Raw genomic sequence first — 12327 nt, forward strand, 5'->3', positions numbered from 1 at the left:
ACCCGGGTTTATTAATTTGCAAATTCTTCCTCAGCTAGTTAAAAAAATGAAATTGGCTGATATCATGACGATATTAGGTAGTATAGATATCATTATGGGGGAAGTTGATCGTTGAAATGATAATAGATAGGGTAGAGGTAGAAACTATCAATTCTTTTTCGAAATTGGAATTATTAAAAGAAGTCTATGGACTGATATCGATTCTACCCATTTTGACCCTCCTTTTGGGAATAACAATAGAGGTACTCGTAATTGTGTGGTTAGAAAGAGAAATATCTGCGTCGATACAACAACGTATTGGTCCTGAATATGCTGGCCCCCTGGGCCTGCTTCAAGCTATAGCAGATGGGACTAAGCTACTTTTTAAAGAAGATATTCTGCCATCCCGAGGAGATATTTCTTTATTTAGCATTGGACCCTCTATAGCAGTCATATCAGTTTTATTAAGTTTTTTAGTTATCCCTTTGGGATATCATTTTGTTTTAGCCGATCTTAGTATTGGTGTTTTTTTATGGATTGCCATTTCAAGTATAGCTCCTATTGGTCTTCTTATGGCAGGATATAGCTCAAATAATAAATATTCTTTTTCAGGCGGTCTACGAGCTGCTGCTCAATCCATTAGTTATGAAATACCATTAACTTTTTGTGTGCTAGCAATATCTCTACGTGTGATTCGTTAAAATAGATCTTTTTCCTATAAAATCCATTAACTATTTATATTCCTTTTCTTATTTAGTATTTGGGTTGGTAAGTTAAACTAGATAGCTATATGAGTGAAACAAAACAGCTTATAAATTTGTAGTAAAAAGAAAAAATCTCATTTCCTACGTACAAGAAAAAAGTGGAAGTAAACATAAGCAGTGTAAACTCTTTATCCCAAGGTTGATATTTTTTAATTAGTCATCATATCTTGAAGCGGCCAAGAATAAAGGATTCACGATATGGAATTCCATTACTAGAATACTCCTAGTTATTACTATAACTTAATAATCCATAAGAAGAATCCACCAAAAGTTAGTGAAGGGTTAGGAACACTAAAGTACATAAAGGATTAGTAATGGAAAATCTAAAACATTAGAGATTTTTGCCCATAAAAGGAATCATAATAAGGACTTGCAATTTGTAGAAATTATCAAGTAGTACTTTCTTCGGATTCCGATCCAGAGTATGTTCCCATTCACTTGTTAAGGAAATGGCTATCAAGAACGAATTAACCCTTTATCCATTTTTTCTTTTTAAATACCCCCTCCCTGGGGAAAGAAGAATAGTAAAAAAGATATGGAGTGCACTAGAAAAAATTTTCATTATTTCCTTCCTCTATCCATATTCATGCAGAATTGCTCATGAACTAATACCCAACTCTTTCCATTTATTAATTGAATTCCTATAACAAGTAACAAGTGTTTTATTCCAAGATTAAGTTATTACTGAACAAAGAAAAATTTTCATTATATTATAAAGGATGAGATCAATTCGGAAGCGCTTTTTCTTATTCTAGCAGACGGAATTCCTTTGGTCTAATTTAGGACTTTCAAATCTATTTTATTTTATCTAATTCTATCTACGCCCCCGGGGCTAGGAACAAAACAGTCCTTTCCTTTTTCTGATCATAGAGAAGCCGTATGAAGCTAAGGTTTCATGTACGGTTTTGAAATAGCGGTGGGAACTGTGATGTTATCACCGACTATGATTATCTAACAGTTCAAGTACAGTTGATATAGTTGAAGCACAGTCAAAATACGGTTTTTTTGGATGGAATATTTGGCGTCAGCCTATAGGTTTTCTGGTTTTTTTAATTTCTTCTTTGGCAGAATGTGAAAGATTACCCTTTGATTTACCAGAAGCGGAGGAAGAATTAGTAGCAGGTTACCAAACTGAATATTCCGGTATCAAATATGGTTTATTTTATCTTGTTTCTTACCTAAATTTATTAGTTTCTTCTTTATTTGTAACAGTTCTCTACTTGGGCGGGTGGAATTTATCTATTCCCTATATATCCTTTTTTGATTTTTTCCAAATGAATAAAGCAGTTGGAATTTTGGAAATGACAATGGGTATATTTATTACATTAACTAAAGCTTATTTATTTCTCTTCATTTCTATCACAATAAGATGGACTTTACCGAGGATGAGAATGGATCAGTTATTAAATCTTGGATGGAAATTTCTTTTACCTATTTCCCTGGGCAATCTCTTATTAACAACCTCTTCTCAACTTGTTTCACTATAAATAAGATAATACAATAATAGTAAGAATATTTTCAACACAAAAGCTCTCTCAAACAAGAGAAAGAAACATATCTTTTTCATAGATATTTAGAATGAATATGTTCCCTATGGTAACTGGGTTCATGAGTTATGGTCAACAAACAATACGTGCTACAAGGTACATAGGTCAAAGTTTCATAACTACCTTATCCCACACAAATCGTTTACCTATAACGATTCACTACCCTTATGAAAAATCAATTACACCAGAGCGTTTCCGAGGGCGAATCCACTTTGAATTTGATAAATGTATTGCTTGTGAAGTATGTGTTCGCGTATGTCCGATAGATTTACCCGTTGTGGATTGGAGATTTGAAAAGGATATTAAAAGAAAACAATTGCTTAATTATAGTATTGATTTCGGAGTTTGTATATTTTGTGGCAATTGTGTTGAGTACTGTCCAACAAGCTGTTTATCAATGACTGAAGAATATGAACTTTCTACCTATGATCGTCATGAATTGAATTACAATCAAATTGCTTTAAGTCGGTTACCAATCTCCATAATGGGAGATTACACAATTCAAACAATTAGGAATTCGTCTGAAAGTAAAATAAACAAAGAAAAATCTTCGAATTCAAGAACGATTACTGATTACTAAACTTTGATTTTGTCTTTCTGTTATAAAAATCTAATAATTCTTTATTAAACTTTAAAATTAAACTATAAAGAAAAACGAAAAACTACTGCTTATTGGAAATTATTTCTTATTTTAAATCAGACTAGATTTTCGTGATATAATATAATTTATAACTATAAGTTTATACACAAAAAAATACCCTAATCCTTTTTTCCTTCCTTGAATCCTTTAGTTTTAGTCAGTTCATGAAAAATTTTATACTATTAATTTCTTTTTATCCATAATGGATTTACCTGGACCAATACATGAGATTCTTATGCTATTTGGGGGATTTGTTCTTCTACTAGGGGGTCTAGGAGTAGTATTACTTACCAACCCCATTTATTCTGCCTTTTCGCTGGGATTAGTTCTTGTTTGTATATCCTTATTCTATTTTTTATTAAATTCCTACTTTGTAGCTGTCGCACAACTTCTTATTTATGTGGGAGCCATAAATGTCTTGATCATATTCGCTGTAATGTTCGTAAATGGCTCAGAATGGTCTAAAGATAAGAATTATTGGACTATTGGAGATGGGTTCACTTCACTCGTTTGTATAACTATTGTTTTTTCACTAATGACTACTATCCCAGATACGTCGTGGTATGGAATTCTTTGGACTACAAGATCAAACCAAATAGTAGAACAGGGTCTCATAAATAATGTTCAACAAATTGGAATTCATTTAGCAACCGATTTTTATCTTCCGTTTGAACTCATTTCCATAATTCTTCTAGTTTCTTTAATAGGTGCAATTACTATGGCTCGGCAATAAGAAAACTTAGAAAAAGTACAAATTATAAGAATTGCAAATCTAAAATAAATAACTAAAGAATCACAATTTTGATTTAGTAAAATCCATCTACTGCCAACAAATACCTCCTTTTTTTTTTTTTTTTTTTTCTTTTGTTGTGTAATTGTTCTATTGTAATTAATTGAATCGGTTCAATTCTTGCCCTCATATTGAAATGAATCGAGATTGATAAGGAGTTAGTTAATGATGTTTGAGCATGTACTTTTTTTGAGTGTCTATTTATTTTCGATTGGTATCTATGGATTGATCACAAGCCGAAACATGGTTAGAGCTCTAATATGTCTTGAACTTATACTGAATTCAATTAATCTAAATCTCGTAACATTTTCTGATCTATTTGATAGTCGCCAATTAAAAGGAGATATTTTCGCAATTTTTGTTATAGCCCTTGCAGCTGCTGAAGCCGCTATTGGACTATCCATTCTTTCTTCCATCCATCGTAATAGGAAATCCACTCGTATCAATCAATCTAATTTATTGAATAATTAGACTTTTGAATAATTAGACATAGAATCCTCTAAACAAAGGCGCACATATTAAAATAAATAGAAATCAATACTATTTTCTTAGTATTATTTGAGAATATCCATTTTTTTTAGTAGATTATTGCATAGTATTCTTTTTCACTTAAATGAATTTTTGTATTTGTAATTCATTGATATTGCAATTTGAATATTGCAATAATTTATATTGAAAAGACGATAGCCAATTTATTGGCTAATTCGAATTCGTCTGTACAATTCGTAAAATTCTTTCTTATTTCTTATTTATTGTTGAAATCCAAAATTAAAGTCTCTTGGCTCTCTTCACGCTTTCTCACAAACAGATTAAAAAATAGATTTTTTTTTTTGAAGTTTGGATAAACCATTGCTTCGTCTGGTGTCTACAATACATATGACTCATTATAGTACTAATTTCATTTTTACCAGATCGAAAAATTTTATGTTGAAAAGAAAAATTTATAGATCCAATGTCACATTCCGTAAAAATTTACGATACATGTATAGGATGCACTCAATGTGTACGAGCTTGTCCAACAGATGTATTAGAAATGATACCCTGGGATGGATGTAAAGCCAAGCAAATTGCTTCCGCGCCGAGAACCGAAGATTGTGTGGGTTGTAAGAGATGTGAATCTGCCTGCCCGACAGATTTTTTAAGTGTCCGCGTTTATTTAGGGCCTGAAACAACACGTAGCATGGCTCTATCTTATTGATACGTTACAAAAAACTTCACTCGAATCGTCTGATTCCTCTTTACCGAAGAAGCCTGTGCTCGAAATAATCGAGCACGGGCTTTTCTGGTCAAAACGTATCTTGTCTTTATCACTTTATCATGAGTTATTTTCCTTGGTTAACAATACTTGTTGTTTTGCCGATATTTGCAGGTTCATTAATTTTCTTTTTACCTCATAAGGGAAACAAAGTCGTTAGGTGGTATACTATATCTATTTGTTTATTAGAATTCCTTCTAATGACTTATGCGTTCTGTTATCATTTCCAACTGGAGGATCCCTTAATCCAATTAAAGGAGGATTATAAATGGATAGATGTCTTCGATTTCCACTGGAGATATGGGAATCGATGGACTTTCATTAGGATCTATTTTATTGACAGGGATTTATCACTACTTTAGCTACTTTAGCAGCTTGGCCAATTACACGGAATTCGCGATTATTCTATTTCCTGATGCTCGCAATGTATAGTGGTCAAATAGGATTATTTTCTTCGCGAGACCTTTTACTTTTTTTTATCATGTGGGAGTTAGAATTAATTCCTGTTTACTTACTTTAATCCATGTGGGGGGGGAAGAGGCGTCTATATTCAGCTACAAAGTTTATTTTGTATACTGCAGGCGGTTCCATTTTTTTCTTAATCGGAGTTCTGGGTAATGGGCTTATATGGTTCCCAACGAACCAGGATTAGATTTGGAAAGATTAATTAATCAATCATACCCTGCAACCTTGGAAATACTTTTATATTTTGACTTCCTTATTGCTAATGCTGTCAAATTGCCGATTATACCCCTACATACGTGGTTACCAGATACCATGGGGAAGCACATTATAGTACATGTATGCTTTTAGCGGGAATATTATTAAAGATGGGAGCATATGGATTGATTCGGATCAACATGGAATTGTTACCTCATGCTCATTATCTATTTTCGCCCTGGTTAGTAATAATAGGAGCGATCCAAATAATCTATGCAGCTTCAACTTCTCTTGGTCAACGAAATTTCAAAAAAAGAATAGCTTATTCCTCTGTATCTCACATGGGTTTCATAATTATAGGAATTGGTTCCATAACCAACATTGGACTCAATGGAGCTATTTTACAAATATTATCCCATGGATTTATTGGTGCTACACTTTTTTTCTTGGCAGGAACCGCTTCTGATAGAATGCGTCTTGTTTATCTCGAAGAACTGGGGGGAATATCTATCCCAATGCCTAAAATTTTTACCATGTTTAGTAGCTTTTCAATGGCTTCTCTTGCCTTACCAGGAATGAGTGGTTTTGTCGCAGAATTAGTAGTATTTTTTGGACTAATTACTAGTCCAAAATTTCTGTTAATGCCAAAAACACTAATTACTTTTGTAATGGCAATTGGACATGATATTAACTCCTATTTATTTATTATCTATGTTACGCCAGATGTTCTATGGATACAAGCTATTTAATGTTCCAAACGCAAATTTTGTGGATTCTGGACCACGAGAACTCTTTATTTTAATCTGTATCTTTTTACCAGTAATAGGAATTGGTATTTATCCAGATTTTGTTCTCTCCCTATCCGTTGACAGGGTAGAGGCTCTCTTATCCAATTATTATCCTAAATAGGTTTGCTTTTTTTTACTCGTCTGCTCTATTAATGCAGAAATAAGTAAAAAAGTATATAATGCAGAAATAAGTAAAAAAGTATAATTAGATCTATCTCGAATTTTTGAGAACCCTTTGATAAGGCGTTCAAGGGGTTCTCAAATAAAACATAAAAGTAAAAACCTTCATATCATGAAGGTTTTATTTTATGTAATCATTTAGGTGTTAATGTAAACGAACCATAACTATGTAAGCCTATTCCTAATAGATTTATACCAAAATAACAAATCCAAATTATAAGAAATCCTATCAAAGCTATAAGTGCAGAATTCGTACCCTTCCAATTTGGATTTGTTCTACTATGTAAATAAATTGCGAATATGGTCCAAGTAATAAATGCCCAAGTTTCCTTAGGATCCCAATTCCAATAGGATCCCCAGGCCTCATTAGCCCATACTGCTCCACAAAGAATACCTACGGTTAAAAGGGTAAATCCTAGGCTAATGACACGATAACTCCAAGAATCCAAACGCTCCGTTAATTGATATTTGTAATAATTTGGAAATGAAGGGACAGAGGTTCTTTTTAAAGCACTTCTTTTTGCATAAAAATATTTAATATCACTAAAGAAAAATGTTTTATTTAAAACATTTTTTTTCTTTTTAGAAAAGAAATGGAAATTATTTCGAAATCTAATGATTAGAATAGCGGCAGATAATAAGGATCCGCACAAAAGAGTTGCATAGCTTAATAACATCATACTGACATGCATCATTAACCACTGAGATTGTAGAGCAGGTACTAGTATCGTGGATTGATGCATTTCAGTTAAAAGACCCGATGTGGCAAAGCCTTGCGTTAAAATAGTACTTGGCGTAGTTATTGTGCTTAAATCATTTTTAGAGTTCTGTATTTTAGGAATGGTATGAAGAATATACAGGGCCCATGAAAGGAAGATCAATGACTCATATAAATTACTTAATGGAAAATGTCCCGAGGAAGCCCAACGAGAAACTAAGAATCCTGTTATAGAGAAAAAAGTAACTATCATTCCTTTTTCTGACGAATCGCGTAATCCTCCAAGTTCACGAACTAATAAGGTTATAAAATGAATCGTAATCACAATTGAAATCGTTGAGAAAGAGATATGAGTTAGTATATGTTCTAAAGTTGCAAATAGCATAAGGGGAAGGTCCCATTACAAAATTGTAAATTTCGAATTGATTCTAATCTATTGTATCTTTTTCAAGAATGCCGCCACTCGGATTCCGAACCGAGATGCTTGAGCACTGCTTCCTAAGAGCAGCGTGTCTACCAATTTCACCATGGCGGCTAACTTCAAAATAATAGGTAACTTAAAAGAATAATAGCTATTATCTTGGGAATCGTCGATATTGGGAAAGTCCATAAAATTTAGGAACATTAGAGTTTTCATTAAAATAGACTTCGTTTGGTAGTATCGTTTCCATTTTTTTTTTTTACAATAAACTCTTGCTTGCCCAATAGAAACACAAACACTGCTTGAAAGAGTTGGAACTTCTTTTTCTAACTTGCAATATAGAACTAATTTTTTCTAATTAATTTCCCCTTTACATTTTGAAAATTCTTTCAATACAATGAAAAAAAATCCAAAAGGGTTTCTATTTAATGATGAAATTAAAATAAAATGATAAATAGAAAAGGCTTTTTGGATTTTTTTTAAAATTTCTAGAATGAAAGTCTTTATGCTCTTATTAATAAGATTTACTAACCTTATGATTTTGGAGAAGATAGGTGGAAGTTGTAAGTCCTATTGTAAGAATACTCCACTTTCATAATTTTCCTAATAGAATATGAGGATTCTATTAGGAAAATTATGAAAAAGTTCATTGATAGGAAAGAATACTTAGCACACAGTATACCAAACAAAACTTTTTTTTTCTTTGTATATATAAGATAAGAGGGGTTTTTTGTTCTAAGAATATTGTACCGAGTAATTCGACACATAAAAGTACATTCAAAGAAGAATCCAAATTATTAAATAATTGGAATTCTTTTTTGATAAGTCAATTCATATTATTCCAAAATCTTATTATTTGTTTGTTGCCCAGAAAAACCTTTGGTTTTTGATGCTCATTACCGCTCGAAAATGATCTTGATTTTACTAAAGAATAAGATTGTACTATGGAAAAATAAGTCTTTTTCTTCCAAATATTTTTACGAATACGCTTTTTTGACAATGAAGTACGTTTTTTGGAACTGCCATTCAAAAAGGAAATTACTTTTTTCTAGTTGTATGTGAAAGACATCTATTGCTGCAAATCAATCCTTCTTTCTTCTTTTTATTAGTATTTATACTTAGATACTGAAAGATACTTAAATTTTGAATTATTTTTTACTTCATTTTGTCTAATGCGGATAAGACAACAAGAATTTTTTAACATTTTTTTCTTTATATATTTTATACTTTTTTTTTAATAATATAGAATATATAGAAGGGTTTCTCATTTAAATCTATTTATATCTATTTATATATCAAGTATACTCCATATATAGATATATGGTATGGAAGCCTATCCCCCATATAAGATAAGACGGGGGGATAAAAGAAGGGAAAATGAAAATAGTTAATTAAGTTCAGAATGGTATTCCATAAAGGAAAGGAATTCCAATCAAAACAAAAAATACTGAGTCTCTTAAACAAGACAATTCTAAAACTTAGGTAATTTATAGTCATTAGAATTTTAGTTCTATATGAAGTAAGGACTATTCGATAATTTCTTATAAACATAGGTTTTCATTGGAATTCACTCAATCAGTTAATTATGGAACAAGAGAGCTGTTTCATCTTTGTTTTAAAGAAATATAAAATGAATTATGAATAGAAAGTAAATGATTCCACTTTTTTTTTTTTTATTTTTATAAATATCTTTATTTAGTTAATAAAATAACTTCGTTACCTAGTTATTTTATTAACTTTTTTAATTTAACCAACTAAACCCATTCTTAATTTTTAATTATTTCAATGAGATAAATTTTGGAAAAATTAAGAATTTCAGTATTTTTTCTTATTCTTTTTATTTATTCTTTCAGAAAGAGATAAGAATTGGTTTGGTGAATCGGAAACAATTTTATAGAAAAATTGAAGTAAAAATTGAAGTAAAAATTGCAATTTCTTTTCTTATGGAACATACATATCAATATGCATGGGTAATCCCTCTTCTCCCACTTCCAGTTATTATGTCAATAGGGATTTGGCCTTATTCTTATTCCGACAGCAACAAAAAATCTTCGTCGCATATGGGCTTTTCCTAGTGTTTTACTCTTAAGTATAAGCTATGGTATTCTCAGTTCAACTGTCTATTCAACAAATAAATGGAAGTTCGATCTATCAATATCTATGGTCTTGGACCGTCAATAATGATTTTTCTTTAGAATTTGGATACTTGATTGACCCACTTACTTCTATTATGTTAATACTAATTACTACTGTAGGAATCCTGGTTCTTATTATAGTGATGGTTATATGTCTCACGATGAAGGATATTTGAGATTTTTTTGTTTATATAAGTTTTTTCAATACTTCCATGTTGGGATTGGTTACTAGCTCCAATTTGATACAAATTTATTTTTTTTGGGAACTCGTGGGAATGTGTTCTTATTTATTGATAGGCTTTTGGTTTACACGACCAATCGCAGCGAGTGCTTGTCAAAAAGCTTTTGTAACTAATCGTGTAGGGGATTTTGGTCTATTATTAGGAATTTTAGGTTTTTTTTGGATAACAGGTAGTTTAGAGTTTAGGGATTTGTTCAAAATAGCTAATAACTGGATTCCTAATAATGGAATTAACTCTTTACTTACTACTTTGTGTGCTTTTTTATTATTCCTTGGTGCAGTTGCGAAATCCGCACAATTCCCTCTTCACGTATGGTTACCCGATGCTATGGAAGGGCCCACTCCTATTTCGGCTCTTATACACGCAGCAACTATGTTGCTGCGGGAATTTTTCTTCTAGCTCGACTTCTTCCTCTTTTCATATCTTTACCTTTGATAATGAGTTTTATTTCTTTAGTAGGTACAATAACACTATTCTTAGGAGCTACTTTAGCTCTTGCTCAGAGAGATATTAAAAGAAGCTTAGCCTATTCTACAATGTCTCAATTGGGTTATATGATGTTAGCTCTAGGTATAGGTTTCTTATCAAGCTGCTTTATTCCATTTGATCACTCATGCTTATTCAAAAGCTTTATTGTTCTTGGGATCCGGATCCGTTATTCATTCAATGGAACCTCTTGTTGGATATTCACCAGATAAAAGTCAAAATATGGTTCTTATGGGCGGTTTAAGAAAATACATTCCAATCACAAGAACTACTTTTTTATGGGGTACACTTTCTCTTTGTGGTATTCCACCTCTTGCTTGCTTCTGGTCCAAAGATGAAATCCTTAGTAATAGTTGGTTGTATTCGCCCTTTTTTGGAATAATAGCCTCCTTTACTGCAGGATTAACTGCCTTTTATATGTTTCGGATATATTTACTTACATTTGATGGGTATTTGCGTGTTCATTTTCAAAATTACAGTAGCACTAAAGAGAGTTCCTTGTATTCAATATCCTTATGGGGAAAAAGGATACCCAAAGGAGTGAATAGGGATTTCGTTTTATCAACAACGAAGAGTGGAGTTTCTTTTTTTCACAAAATATACCAAAATTCAAGGTAATACAAGAAATAGGATAGGATCCTTTTACTACGTCTTTTGGGGCTAAAAAAACTTTTGCCTATCCGCATGAAACGGGAAATACTATGTTATTTCCTCTTCTTATATTACTACTTTTCACTTTGTTCATTGGATTCATAGGAATCTCTTTTGATAATGGAGGAATTGGTAATGGAATAGCAGAGTTAACCATAGTTAACTCCCTCAATAAACTTTACCCAGGAAAGTTCTAATTCTTTTGTAAATTCATATGAATTTATTACTAATGCAATTTCTTCTGTAAGTCTAGCTATCTTTGGTTTATTCATAGCATATATCTTCTATGGATCCGCTTATTCTTTTTTTCAGAATTTGGATTTAATAAACTCTTTTTACAAAGGAAATCCTAAAAAAGAATTTTTAGATCAAGTAAAAAAAAATATATACAGTTGGTCATATAATCGTGGTTATATAGATATTTTCTATACTAGGGTCTTTACCCTCGGTATAAGAGGGTTAACCGAACTCACGGAGTTTTTTGATAAGGGTGTTATTGATGGAATTACCAATGGAGTGGGTCTTGCTAGTTTTTGTATAGGAGAGGAAATTAAATATGTAGGGGGAGGTCGAATCTCGTCTTATTTATTCTTTTTTTTATGTTATGTATCTGTGTTTTTATTCTTTTTTCTTTCTTAAGTTAAGGAATTTACAACAAGTCTCTTGCAAAAATAACTATCCTATCCCCTTTCTACAATCTCTCTATATCCTTGTTACATAAGGTAAGTATTGTATAATAGTTCGGTTTTCCGCGATTTTTTCCATTCCTCTGTGTAAATACCCTAATATGGGTTCACAATCAATAACATCCTCACCATCGAGAGTAACGATCAGTCGAAGAACACCATGCATTGATGGGTGTTGAGGGCCCATATTGACTATCATGAGATCTTTTCTTGTAAGCGGTAGACTCATATCCTTTCTTCCTTAATTCATTATTCCATGAAAATGGATTATTCCATGAATTCCTCAAAGCGAGGCTCATCAAAATGAAAAATCTAAGACTACTATAAGACTACTAAAAAAATAATAAAACAAGAAAAAAATTTGAACGATTAAATTACTGCTCCC

Source organism: Triticum urartu, unplaced genomic scaffold, assembly GCF_056163025.1.
Source record: "Triticum urartu cultivar PI428250 unplaced genomic scaffold, HENAU_Tu73 scaffold2, whole genome shotgun sequence".
NCBI lineage: Eukaryota > Viridiplantae > Streptophyta > Magnoliopsida > Poales > Poaceae > Triticum > Triticum urartu.